The sequence below is a fragment of the Sapajus apella genome, unplaced genomic scaffold (genome assembly GCF_009761245.1).
Source record: "Sapajus apella isolate SASKATOON/1434 unplaced genomic scaffold, GSC_monkey_1.0 scaffold1, whole genome shotgun sequence".
Taxonomy (NCBI): domain Eukaryota; kingdom Metazoa; phylum Chordata; class Mammalia; order Primates; family Cebidae; genus Sapajus; species Sapajus apella.
In genome coordinates this window covers 1,620,411-1,633,695 of record NW_022436941.1, presented here as the reverse complement: position 1 = coordinate 1,633,695, position 13,285 = coordinate 1,620,411, and the positions used below count along the sequence as shown (strand labels likewise).

General features: G+C 40.4%; 1 protein-coding gene across 6 annotated transcripts in view; it reads right to left on the bottom strand.

Annotated features, from left to right (window-relative positions):
* Positions 1–13,285, bottom strand: part of ARHGAP26 (Rho GTPase activating protein 26) — a 462,881-nt gene that overhangs the window by 194,709 nt on the left and 254,887 nt on the right. The gene's annotated exons all lie outside the window — the stretch shown is intronic.

The following is a 13,285-nucleotide window of genomic DNA, read 5'->3' as shown; positions in this document are numbered from 1 at the left end:
TACTCCATGCGGGGCAGGGCATCTATGAAAAAAGGCAGCAGCACAACAGGAACTTATAAATAAAGCTCTTCCTAGGACAGAGCACCTGGGAAAAGAGGCAGTTATGAGTTCCGCTGCAGCAGACTAAAAATTGCCTCCCAGCAGCTCTGCATGGAACAACGGAGCTCCTAGCACAGCACTTGAGCTTCTATAAGGGACAGACTGTCTCCTCAAGCAATTGCCTGACACCCATATACCCAAAGAGACACCTCATAAAGGAGAGCTCAGGTCAACATCTGACAGGTACCCTTCTGGGACAAAGATAACAGAAGAAGAAACCGGCAGTAACCCTTACTGTTCTGCAGCCCCCATGGGTGATCCACAGGCAAGCAGGGTCTGAGGTGGACCTACAGCATTCCTGCAGCAGAGGGGCCTGACTGTTACAAGGAAAACTAAGAAACAAAAAGAAATAACTTCATCATCAATAAAAAGGAAGTCCACTCAGAGACCCCATCTGAAAGTCACCAACTACAAAGACCACAGGTGGATAAAGCCACATAGATGGGAAGAAACCAGCGCAAAAAAGGATGAAAACACCAACAACCAGAATGCCTTTCCTCCTCCAAAGGATCACAACTCCTCACCAGCTAGGGATCAAAGATGGATGGAAAATGAAGCTGAAGAATTGACAGAAACAGGCTTCAGAAAGTGGGTAATAACAAACTTCTCAGAGCTAAAAGAACATGTGCTAACACAATGCAAAGAAATTAAGAACCTAGAAAAAAGGTTAGATGAGATGCTAACTAGAATAAACAACTTAGAGAACAACATAAACAACTTGATGGAGATGAAAAACACAGCATGAGAACTTTGTGAAGCATACACAAGTTTCAACAGCCGAACTGACCAAGCAGAAGAAAGGATATCAGAGACTGAAGATCAACTCAATGAAATAAAACGAGAAGGCAAGAATAGAGAAAAAAGAGTGAAAAGAAATGAACAAAGCCTTCAAGAAATATGGGATTATGTGAAAAGACCTAATCTACGTTTGATAGGTGTACCTGAATGTGATGGAGAGAATGAATCCAAGTTGGAAAACACTCTTCAGGATATTATCCAGGAGAACTTCCCCAACCTAGCATGCCAGGCCACCATTCAAGTCCAGGAAATACACAGAACACCACAAAGATATTCCTCAAGAAGAGCAACCCCAAGGCACATAATCATCAGATTCAGCAGGGTTGAAATGAAGGAGAAAATGCTAAAAGCATCCAGAGAGAAAGGTTGGGTTACTCACAAAGGGAAGCCCATCAGACTCACAGTGGATATCTCCACAGAAACCCTACAAGCCAGAAGAGAGTGGGGGCAAATATTCAACATCCTCAAAGAAAAAGAACTTTTAACCTAGAATTTCATATCCAGCCAAACTAAGCTTCATAGGCGAAGGAGAAAGAAAATCCTTTATGGAAAAGCAATTGCTGAGAGATTTCATCATCACCAGGCCTGCCCTACAAGAGATCCTGAAAGAAGCACTAAACAAGGAAAGGAACAACCAGTACCAGCCACTCCAAAAACATACCAAATGGTAAAGACCATCAACACAATGAAAAACACGCGTCAACTAACAGGCAAAACATCCAGCTAGCATCAAAATGGCAGGATCAAATTCACATAACAATATTAACCTTAAATGTAAATGGGCTACATGCCCCAGTCAAAAGACACAGACTGGCAAATTGGATAAACAGTCAAGACCCACCAGTGTGCTGTATTCAGGAAACCAATCTCATGCTCAAAGACACACATAGGCTTAAAACAAAGGGATGGAGGAAGATTCATCAAGCAAACGGAGAGCAAAAAAAAGCAGGAATTGCAATCCTTATTTCTGATAAAATGGACTTTAAACCAACAAAGATCAAAAGAGACAGAGAAGGCTTTTACATAATGGTAAAAGGATCAATGCATCAAGAAGAGCTAATGATCCTAAATATATAAGCACCCAATACAGGGAGCACCAAGGAACATAAACCAAGTTCTTAATGACCTACAAAGAGACTTAGACTCCTACACAATAATAGTGGGAGGCTTTAATACTCCACTGTCAATATAAGACAGATCAATGAGACAGAAAATTAACAAGGATATCCAGGACTTGAACTCAGATCTGGACCAAGCAGACCTAACAGACATCTACAGAAATCCCACCCCAAATCCACAGAATATACATTCTTCTCAGCACCACATTGCACCTACACTAATATTGACCACATACTTGGAAGTAAATAATTCCTCAGTAAATGCAAAAGAATGGAAATCATAACAAACAATTTCTCAGACCACAGGGCAATCAAATTAGAACTCAGAATTAAGAAACTAATTTAGAACCACACAGCTTCATGGAAACTGAACAACTAGCTCCTGAATGTCAACTGGATAAACAATGAAATGAAGGCAGAAATAAAGATGTTCTTTAAAACCAACGAGAGCAAAGACACAACGTACCATAATCTCTGGGACACATTTAAAGCAGTGTCTAGAGGGAAATGTATAGCAATAAATGCCCACATGAGAAGCGAGGAAAGATCTAAAATTGACACCCTATCGTCAAAATTGAAAAAGCTAGAGGAGCAAGATCAAGAAAACTCAAAACCTAGCAGAAGACAAGAAATAACTAAGATCAGAGCAGAACTGAAGGAGATAGAGACACAAAAAACCCTTCAAAAATTCAATAAATCCAGGAGCTGGTTTTCTGAAAGGATCAACAAAATAGACTGCTAGCCAGATAAATAAAAAAGAAAAAGGAGAAGAATCAAATAGATGCAATAAAAAACGATAAAGGGGAGATCACCACTGATTCCACAGAAATACAAACTACCATCAGAGATTACTACAGACAACTCTATGCACATAAACCAGTAAACCTGGAAGAAATGGATAAATTCCTGGACACTTGCACCCTCCCAAGCCTAAACCAGGAAGAAGCTGAAACCTTGAATAGACCAATAACAAGGGCTGAAGTTGAGGCAGCAATTAATAGCTCTACCAACCAAAAAAAGTCCAGGTCCAGACTGATTCTAACAGACGTACAAAGAGGAGCTGGTACCACTCCTTCTGAAACTATTCCAAACAATACAAAAAGAGGGACTCTTTCCCAAATCATTTTATGAGACGAACATCATCTGGATACCAAAACCTGGCAGAGACTCAACAAAAAAGAAAACTTCAGGCCATTATCCAAGATGAACATAGATGTAAAAATCTTCAATAAAATACTGGCAAACCGATTGCAACAACACATCAAAAAGCTTATGCATCACAATCAAGTAGGCTTCATTCCGGGGATGCAAGGCTGGTTCAACATATGCAAGTCTATAAATGTAATCCACCACATAAACAAAACCAGAGAAAAAAAGCACATGATTATCTCAATAGATGCAGAGAAGGCCTTCGACAAAATTCAACAGCCCTTTATGCTAAAAACTCTCAATAAACTAGGTATCGAAGTAACATATCTCAAAACAATAAAAGCTATTTACAACAAACCTACAGCCAATATCATACTGAATGTGCAAAAACTGGAAGCATTCCCTTTCAAATCTGGCACTAGACAAGGACGTCCTCTCTCACCACTCCTATTCAATATAGTATTGGAAGTTCTAGCCAGAGCAATTAGGCAAGAAACGAGTTTTCAATAGGAAAAGAGGAAGTCAAATTGTCTCTATTTGCAGATGACATGACTGTACATTTAGAAGACCCTATCATCTCAGCCCAAAATCTCCTTAAACTGATAAGCAACTTCAGCAAAGCCTCAGGATATAAAATCAATGTGCTGAAATCACAAGCATTTCTATACACCAATAACAAACTGAGAGCCAAATCAAGAGCAAACTCCCATTCATAATTGCTACAAAGCAAATAAAATACCTAAGAATACAACTAACAAAGGATATAAAGGACCTCTTCAAGGAGAACTACAAACCACTGCTCAAGGAAATAAGAGAGGACACACAGATGGGAAAACATTCCATGCTTATAGTTAGGAAGAATCAGTATTGTGAAAATGGCCATACTGTCCAAAGTAATTTATAGATTCAACACTATCCCCATCAAGCTACCAATGACCTTCTTCAGAGAACTGGAAAAACTACTTCAAACTTCATATGGAACCAAAAGAGAGCCCACACACCCAAGATAATCCTAAGCAAAAAGAACAAAGTCAGAAGCATTATGCTACCTGATTTCAAACTATACTACAAGGGTACAGTAATCAAAACAGTATGGTAGTGGTACCAAAACAGAGATATAGACCAATGGAACAGAACAGAGGCCCTGGAGGCAACACCACACATCTACAACCATCTGATCTTTGATAAACCTGACAAAAATAAGCAATGGGGAAAGGATTCCCTGTTTAATAAATGGTGTTGAGAAAACTGGCTAGCAGTGTGCAGAAACTGGACCCCTTTCTGACACCTTACGCTAAAATTAACTCCAGATGGATTAAAGACTTAAACATAAGACCTAACACCATAAAAACCCTAGAAGAAAACCTAGGCAAAACCATTCAGGACATAGGCATAGGCAAGGACTTCATGGCTAAAACACCGAAAGCATTGGCAACAAAAGACGTAATAGACAAATGGGACCTAATTAAACTCCAGAGCTTCTGTGCTGCAAAAGAAGCAATCACTAGAGTGAACTGGCAACCAACAGAATGGGAAAAAACTTTTGCGATCTACCCATCTGACAAAGGGCTAATATCCAGAATTTACAAAGAACTAAAACTGATTTATAAGAAAAAAACAAACAAACCCATCCAAAAGCGGGAGAAGGATATGAACACACACTTTTCCAAAGAAGACATATATGAGGCCAACAAACATGAAAACATGCTCGTCATCACTAGTCATTAGAGAAATGCAAATCAAAACCACAATGAGATACCACCTCATGCCAGTAAGATTGGTAATCATTAAAAAATCTGGAGACAACAGATGCTGGAGAGGATGTGGAGAAATAGGAACACTTTTACACTGTTGGTGGGAGTGTAAACTAGTTCAACCATTGTGGAAGACAGTGTGGTGCTTCCTCAACGACCTAGAAATAGAAATTCCATTTGAACCAGCAATCCTATTACTGGGTATATACCCAAAGGATTATAAATCGTTCTACTATAAGGACACATGCACACGTATGTTCATAGTGGCACTGTTTACAATAGCAAAGACCTGGAACCAACCCAAATGCCCATTGACAATAGACTGGACAAGGAAAATGTGGCACATATACACCATGGATTACTATGCAGCCATAAAAAATGATGAGTTTGTGTCCTTTGTGGGGACATGGATGAACCTGGAAACCATCATTCTCAACAAACTGACACAAGAACAGAAAATCAAATGCTGCATGTTCTCACTCAGGTGGCAGTGTTGGACAATGAGAACACATGGACACAGGAAGGGGAGCATCACACACTGGGGTCTGTTGCTGGGGGGCCAAGGGAGGGACAGTGGGGGGGTGGTAAGGTCAGGGAGGGATAACATGGGGAGAGATGCCAGATGCAGGTGACTGGGGGATGGAGACAGCAAACCACATTGCCATATGTGTATCTATGCAACAATCTTGCATGATCTACACATGTACGCCAGAACCTAAAGTACAATAAAAAAAAATTAAAGTTAAAAAAAAAAGTACAAATTAAGTGGTGTATAAATGTTGGGTAAGTACTTAAAATAGATGACCTCATTCAATCCTAGTAAGTCCTCCAGGCTGAAATTATCATTAGCCCTTATCACAGATGAAGAAACTGAGGCTTGGTAAAACAAAATACCTTGACCAAAGATGCAGGGCCAATTCATGGAGACTTGCTCTAGAGCCCATGCCATCAAACTGCCTTAAATGTGGCCCTGAGTTAAGTATAATCCTGCTCAGGTGACTAGAAGAAAGGAAAAATAGAACAAAGGAAAAAAGAAGAAAAATGATCCACAGGAAAATTAAAACAGCCAAGAACAAAGACGCTACCTAAGGAAGAAGCACGAAGGCAGTGTGGCCTTCCTCTAGGGGTAAATCGGCAAGCGGTGACAGAGTTCTCACTCAGAAAATAAATGATCGACAGCAGTAACTCCTTCCACAGCAGAAAACCAGACAAAGCTAGAAATTTCTAACCTGACAACAAGGCTGGAAATTCACTAAAATCCACTCCCATGTTTCGGTTACTCATTTATAACCTTTAAGAATGGTAATCTTTAAGAATAGGTTCATCTTTGACCTTCTTAGGACAGTAGGACAAGACATTCTACCACTTAATGGTCAGAGTGGGAAAGAAAATGGCAGAAAGTAGGAAAGCAAGTATTTATAAATGACTTGTGGTCATCTCAGGGAAAGTAATAAGTTTGCAATATATGAGAAGTGAGCAGAACCTGAACTCATCTTGGATCTAATACAAATGGAATCTTTCTCCAATTCTTAGTATATATGGGTAAAGTTAGAGCCAATGAATATTTTTTTATTTTAATTTTTTTATTTTCATAGTTTATTGGGAACAGGTGGTATTTGGTTACATGGGTAAAGTTCTTTCGTAGTGACTTGTGAGATTTTGATGCATCCATCACCCAAGCAGTATACACGGCACCCTATTTGTAGTCTTTTATCCCTCACCCTCTTCCCACACTTCCCCCCCAGACCCCAAAGTGCATCGTGTCATTCTTATGCCTTTGTATCATTGTGTCATTCTTATGCCTTTGCATCCTCATAGCTTAGCTCCCACTTACGAGTGAAAACACACAATGTTTGATTTTTCATTCCTGAGTTACTTTACTTAGAACAATAGTCTCCAGTCTCATCCAGGTAGCAGCAAATGCCATTAATCATTCCTTTTTACAGCTAAGTAGTAGTCCATCATATACACACACACACCACAGTTTCTTTAATCACTTGTCGATTAATGGGTATTTGGGTTGGTTACACATTTTTGCAAGTGTGAGTTGTGCTGAAGATTTTAAAACATGTTCTTAATAACTGAGAATTCCCAAAATCAAACTAAAACGTAATGCTAATTCTTAAAACAACTCTTCCCAAAGTGAAATATTAATAGTTCTATACTTACATAAATACTTATTGCTTAATGATACTTACTACAAACATACTCAGCCTCTAGGATAGTAAGTACCAGGAAAAAACAAAACAAAACAGAAAAACAATGGTTTTCTCCCTGGAGATTGCTTGCTATATAAACCACTCTTCTTATTTCCTTAAATGGTAAGGAGCCTATTAACACAATCCCTTGTTTTTCCCAGTATAAATCAAGTACTTTCTCTGCAAATTGTGGTACTTCAAGATTTCTGATTACAAGTTGAAAGCTAAATCAAAATAATTCTTCCAAATAAAACTCAATTAACTCATGCAGCAAGCATTTTTCACATTTAATAACAACCTCTAATACAGAGGCCAAATACCTGTTGGAATCTAGGGGAGGATTTAAAAAAAGAGCTTTACTGGTATATAATTCATATACCATAAGTTTACCAATTTTAAGGGTACAAGCTGTTTATTAATCACTATTATCTAACTCCAGGGCATTTTTTTTTTTTTTGAGACAGAGTTTCACTCTCGTTGCCCAGGCTGGAGTGCAATGGCGCCATCTCAGCTTAACGCCACCTTTATCTCCTGGGTTCAAGTGATTCTCCTGCCTCAGCCTCTTGAGGAGCTGGGATTACAGGCATGTGCCACCATGCCCATCTAATTTTGTATTTTTAGTAGAGACAAGCTCGCTCCATGTTGGTCAGGCTGGTCTTGAACTCCCGATCTCAAGTGATCCACCTGCCTTGGCTTCCCAAAGTGCTGGGATTACAGGTGTGAGCCACTGCACCTGGCCACCACTTCTTCCCTTCTCCCAGTTGTGGAAGAATTCCTTTTCTATGGATTTGTCTATTCTGAACACCTCACAGAAATGGGAATCATACACTATATGGTCTTTTATGTCTAGCTCCTTTTACTTAACATAATGTTTTCAAGCCTTAGACATGATGTAGCATCAATACTTCATTTCTTTTTATGGTTAAATAATATTCCATGGTCCAGATATATCACATTTTGTTTACCCATTCATTGGCTGATAGATATTTGGGCTGTTTCCACGTTCTGGCTGTTATGAATAATGTTACTATGAATATCTGTGTACAAAGTTTTGTGTGAACTGTTTTTTTTCATTTCTCTTGAGTATACACCTAGGAGTGGCATCGCTGGGTCACAGGACAACTCTATGGTTAACTTTTAGGAACTGCCAAACTGTTTTCTAAGCAGCTGCACTATTTTTCATTCCCACCAGCAATGTATGAGAGTTCGAATTTCTCCTAATCCTTGCCAGCATTTGTTATTGTCTTTTTTGTTACAGCTATCCTAGTGGGTGTCAAGAGGTATCTCATTGTGGTTTGGACCTGTATTTCCCTCATGACTAATAATGCTGGGCATCTTTTCATGTGCAGGGAAGGATTTTCATTCCTTTCTACAGTAGTCAGAACAGAACCTACTGGAAAGGATTTGTTAGATAGGGAATTACATTTTATGTTAAAGGAGGTTCCCAAAATGTTTATAACTACGATTCAATTGTCAGGTGAAGTCTTTTAGTTCTTCTTTTGAGAGGTGCTTAAGATAATATTTTCACAGGAATTGGCATCAAGGAAGTCTGGGGAGAAATAATTGCCATTTTCCACAGTGCTCTTGGGAGCTGCAGACACTGACTCTGAACTCGGATATTTTAAGAGTAGGGTTGTGAACATGGTCTTATTCTAGGCATTGATGAACTTCTGTCCTAGACAAAGGCTATTTCTTTACCCCATGAACATCAGAAAAAGTTTTGAAAAATTGGAAAGAACCTAGCATCTGACAGCGATGACCCCAGTGATTAGAAGATACATGCATGTAGGGCCAGCAGCCTAATTAGTGGACATAATCCTCCAGAGGCAAATCAGTTCTTGAACCTTCTTTTGTGGCACTGTGGGAAGTGGATCCTTTTCTAGGTAAGTAATATCTAGTGGAAAAGAATAAAATGGAATCTTCCAAATACAACCAGAAAATAACCAAAAATTTACCCACCTACATTAACTAAAATTACTTATTTTGGGAAATGGCAAAGCAAAATCCCGACATTCAATCTCTGAGTAAATGTTCCTCCTTTGGTTTTCCCAACATTACAGATTCTCCAATTTGCTTTAAACCAGCAAACTCCTTTTCTTGGAATAAGTCTTACACAGATGTTACACATAAAGGTTTTACACATGACACGTGTAATGCAGTATTTCTCAGTTTATCTTAGCTGTCTAAGTTCAAATGGATACAATATTTACATGTGCAAAGTTAAATATGAGCTAAAGATAACTTTGTTAGCCTCTTATGTATTAAAATTGCATATTGATGATAATTATTTACAGTTCTATGAACAGACAGCACTGCGTTAAGAAATGGAATCTCTTTCAAACAACAGTTTCCCCAACAAGGAACTCATGAAATACAGGTTAGCAATCACTGTTCTAAAACTCTGAACTGGAACTAGTGTAAATTATCACATTGCTCACTGCCTGGGCACCCCCATCTGTCTCTTTTCTTTCACACACACATGCACACGCAGACACACACACACAGAGCTTGGTTTCTACTCTTATCAACTTGAGTTTCCTGCTGAAATCATGATTAGGTTACTAACACTGTTTTATTATTTATCACGAACCAAGCACCACTAATGTGATAAGGACTACAGTGCACACATAACCAGATCATTAGCCCAGAGGGTATATAATCTAAGTTAATTGAGATCTCCTATTCTGAAAAGCAAATTCCCACTAAAAGGTTTAGAACACTATCACCACCAAGCCACGTTTGCTAATGACAGAAAAAGTCTGAGAGGCCCGCCAGATGGGGGCGGCTGTCCTTAATCCCCTCAAGCAGGTGATTCAGCTCTTTTACTGAGCCAAGGCTCAGAAAAGATCAGGGATTTATGTGCAATTTCTACATCCTTATAATCTCCATAAATAATCTCTCATTAAATATCTACTAGGCTTGCATTAGTCCCTTAATTTGACTTGCAATGAGTTGTCGTAGGACTTGTAGCTCCCAGGCCCAACATCCACTGTCCTGCAGTGGAGGCTCTGGCTGGCTTATTTCCCTCCCTCAGCCTCAGGTTCAGCTCTGCCCAGCGTACACACAGGGCAGCCCAAATAGTTGTTTCATCATGAACGTCAGCAGAGCTTGCACCAAATACCCAGGTTGGCCTCCCAGGTTAGAAATATGCCATCCTCTTTACTTTCATTTCAAATTTTGCAGCCTTGTTGCTTTGTCTCCTTTCGGAAAAAGAAAGACACTAGGGTAGCAAAGCCCATTTTCTCAAAGTTCTCTGGAGAACATGTGAACGCAGAAGAGGTGGGTTTATGCTCAGTAACCTTGAAGAATCTTAGGGAAAACCACAGAAGTGGGAAGAGGATGTCTTGGGCTATATTGTGAGGAGGGAGGCAGGTTACATCCAGAGACTAGTAGTCTTACTGCAAAGGGATTAAAAGAACAACTACAAGGTATAATCACACAGTATAAGGTATAATCAAATTATTTTCTTGTCTAAAAGGAGGAGGCTTGAATCGCTTGAACCCAGGAGGCGGAGACTACAGTGAGCCTAGATCGCACCACTGCACTCCAGTCTGGGCAGACAGAGCAAGACTCTGTCTGAAAAAATGAAATTAAAAAAAAAAAAAAGAAAAGAAGAGGCTGGTGGGCCAGGGAGACGGACATGGATTTTAGCGTAACCGCCACTGTTATACATCCATAAGGTCACTGCCAGGCTCTGAAACATCTGGGACCTCACCTGAGATATTTTTCTCTGGTTCTTCCCAGGTATTAAAAAATAAATGTGTAGGTGGTGGGAAAATTATAATAAAATCACAAGTATCACCCTTGCCACCCCTACGTCTTACCCCTCATATGCAAGTCATCACCAAGTCCCTCAACTGGATCTTCTAATGCCTCTCAATTTTGTCCAAGTTTCTCCACTGTCCCCATCACCATCCTGGTCCCTACCTCAATCATCTGTTGCCAGGATGACTGGATTAACCACCAAGCTGGTCTTCTTAACACTTCTTGCTCCCTCCTGTCTGCCCTCTGCATTGCAGCCCCCATGGTCTTGACAAAATCAGAGCATATCACCTCCCTGCAGCACCTCACTGCCCCTTGGAAGAATAATCCTGATCATTCCATGCTTACAAAGCTCTGTGTGGCTGCGCCTTGCCTGGCCCTCCAGCTTCCTCAGGGGCCATGGCCCCAGCTCTCAGCAGCTAGCCACACTGGCTGTCTTTGGAGAACAACTCATCATGCTTTCTTCCCAGCACAGACTGTGGGTTTCACATGGGAGCCCTTTGGTCCAAGTAACTCACATTACTCTCCAGGGTCCCTTCCTCAAGAAACTCACCCAGACCTTCCCACCTAGGTTAATGCCCCCATTGTGCACTCGAATACAGCACCAGCAACCTTTCCCTCAGGCTACGATGCACCACTACAAATTTACATTGATATGTGTGATTCTGTGAAAAATGTCTACCAAACTAGAATATGTACTCATGAGGGCAACGGTCCAGGTATATTTACTTCACTGGCTACTACAGCTCTATCTTTTACCATCAGCTATAGCGCAGGATAGAATTGGAATTATGTGCATGCGTGTGTCATTTTTCATTTTAGATACATGAATAGGCAAATTAGTGAATGAATGAACGGTAGAGAGAGTTGCCGAGGGGCAGTGTTTCAAAATGACCGTTCAATTTATATAAACCATATGAGAGTAGATGAGTTCTTTAACCTTCTGGTCCTTTGCTTTCTCTTTTTCGTGTGATGATATAAAGGTTAAATAAAGAAATGAATAGGCTAATCTAACCACTTCCTTCCTTCCTGTAATAATACAGGCAGGCCACCTAGCAGTGCAGCCCAAGAATGGGTCCAAGAGAAAGGAAGAACAAAAGTGGCACAAGCCAAGCCACGAAACACAGGAGACAAAATCAAATTTAGGTTTTCCTGGATGCTTTTCCCTCCTATGTTTTGTCCATCAAGGCATTATCATCACTGAGCTGCACATGGTGTGAAGCTGGAGCTGAGAGGAGGGTTTTTCCCTATCATACCAACTCGGTCATCTAAACAAAGGTCAACAGGGGCCTGAGGCCTGAGGCTCAAGAGAGTCCCTGTAAACACAAGTATTCTCCCCTAAAGCTTCATGCTGCCCATGACACCGGACTCCTCAGGCTCAAGGGCCCTTCTTCTGAACATGATCGACCTGCTGTTGCTCAACTCCAAACTTCAGTACTCAGAAAACCAAGAAATTTGGCAAGAAGTGGCCAAATTGCCCATTTTGAGTAGAAGGAACCTTTCCATACCATAAGTTGACCGATGGAAACTACACATATATATAGTCTATAAAAACAGCACTCTAGGACATGCCCCAAACTAGCCTACACATGCATCCCTGGAATTCTAACCAAATCCTGGGCAGACAAATCCTCATCCGAAGGAGAGGAGCTAATCTACCAAATTAGCCTCAACATGTACTAGAAAAGGTTACTGTTTCTAAAGCTGGTATTCAACAGGTTTTTCCTAGTCTGATTTTTTTCCCCCTGGAAACGTATTCAATTTTCCTTTGAGTAAAAAAAAAACACAAAAAAAATCAAACCTTTTTTGTTGGAGAAACGGAATTTGCTGGAAGCGCTGGAGATTGTGCATACAATCAAGAGTACTGAGGTTGGGCACCATGGCTCTCATCTGTAATCTCAGCACTTTGGTAGGACAAAGCGAGAAGATCCCAGAGGCCAGGAGTCTGAGACCACCCTGGGCAACACGGTAAGAGCCTATCTCTACAAAAAGGTTAAAAAAAAATTAGCTGGGCATGGTGGTGTGCACCTGTGCCCTAGCTACTCAAGAAGCTGAGGCAGGATGATGGCTTGAGCCCAAGAGGTTGAGGTTACAATGAGCTATGATCATGCACTGCAGCCTGAGCAACAGAGCGAGAACTTGCCTCTTACAAAAAGAAATACCAGATATAGGTGATGGGGAGGAAGGCAGCAAACCACATTTCCATGTATGTACCTATGCAACAATCTTGCATGTTCTTTACATGTACCCCAAAACCTAAAATGCAATAAAATAAAAATAAAGAACAGAAAAGTAAAGGATATTTAACACAGATAAACGGATGGATATAAGAAATTGCTGAGTTGCTGTAAGCAGGCCACTTCAGGGGCATGTTCTCACCACAGACATTTACTCAATTTTCCAATGT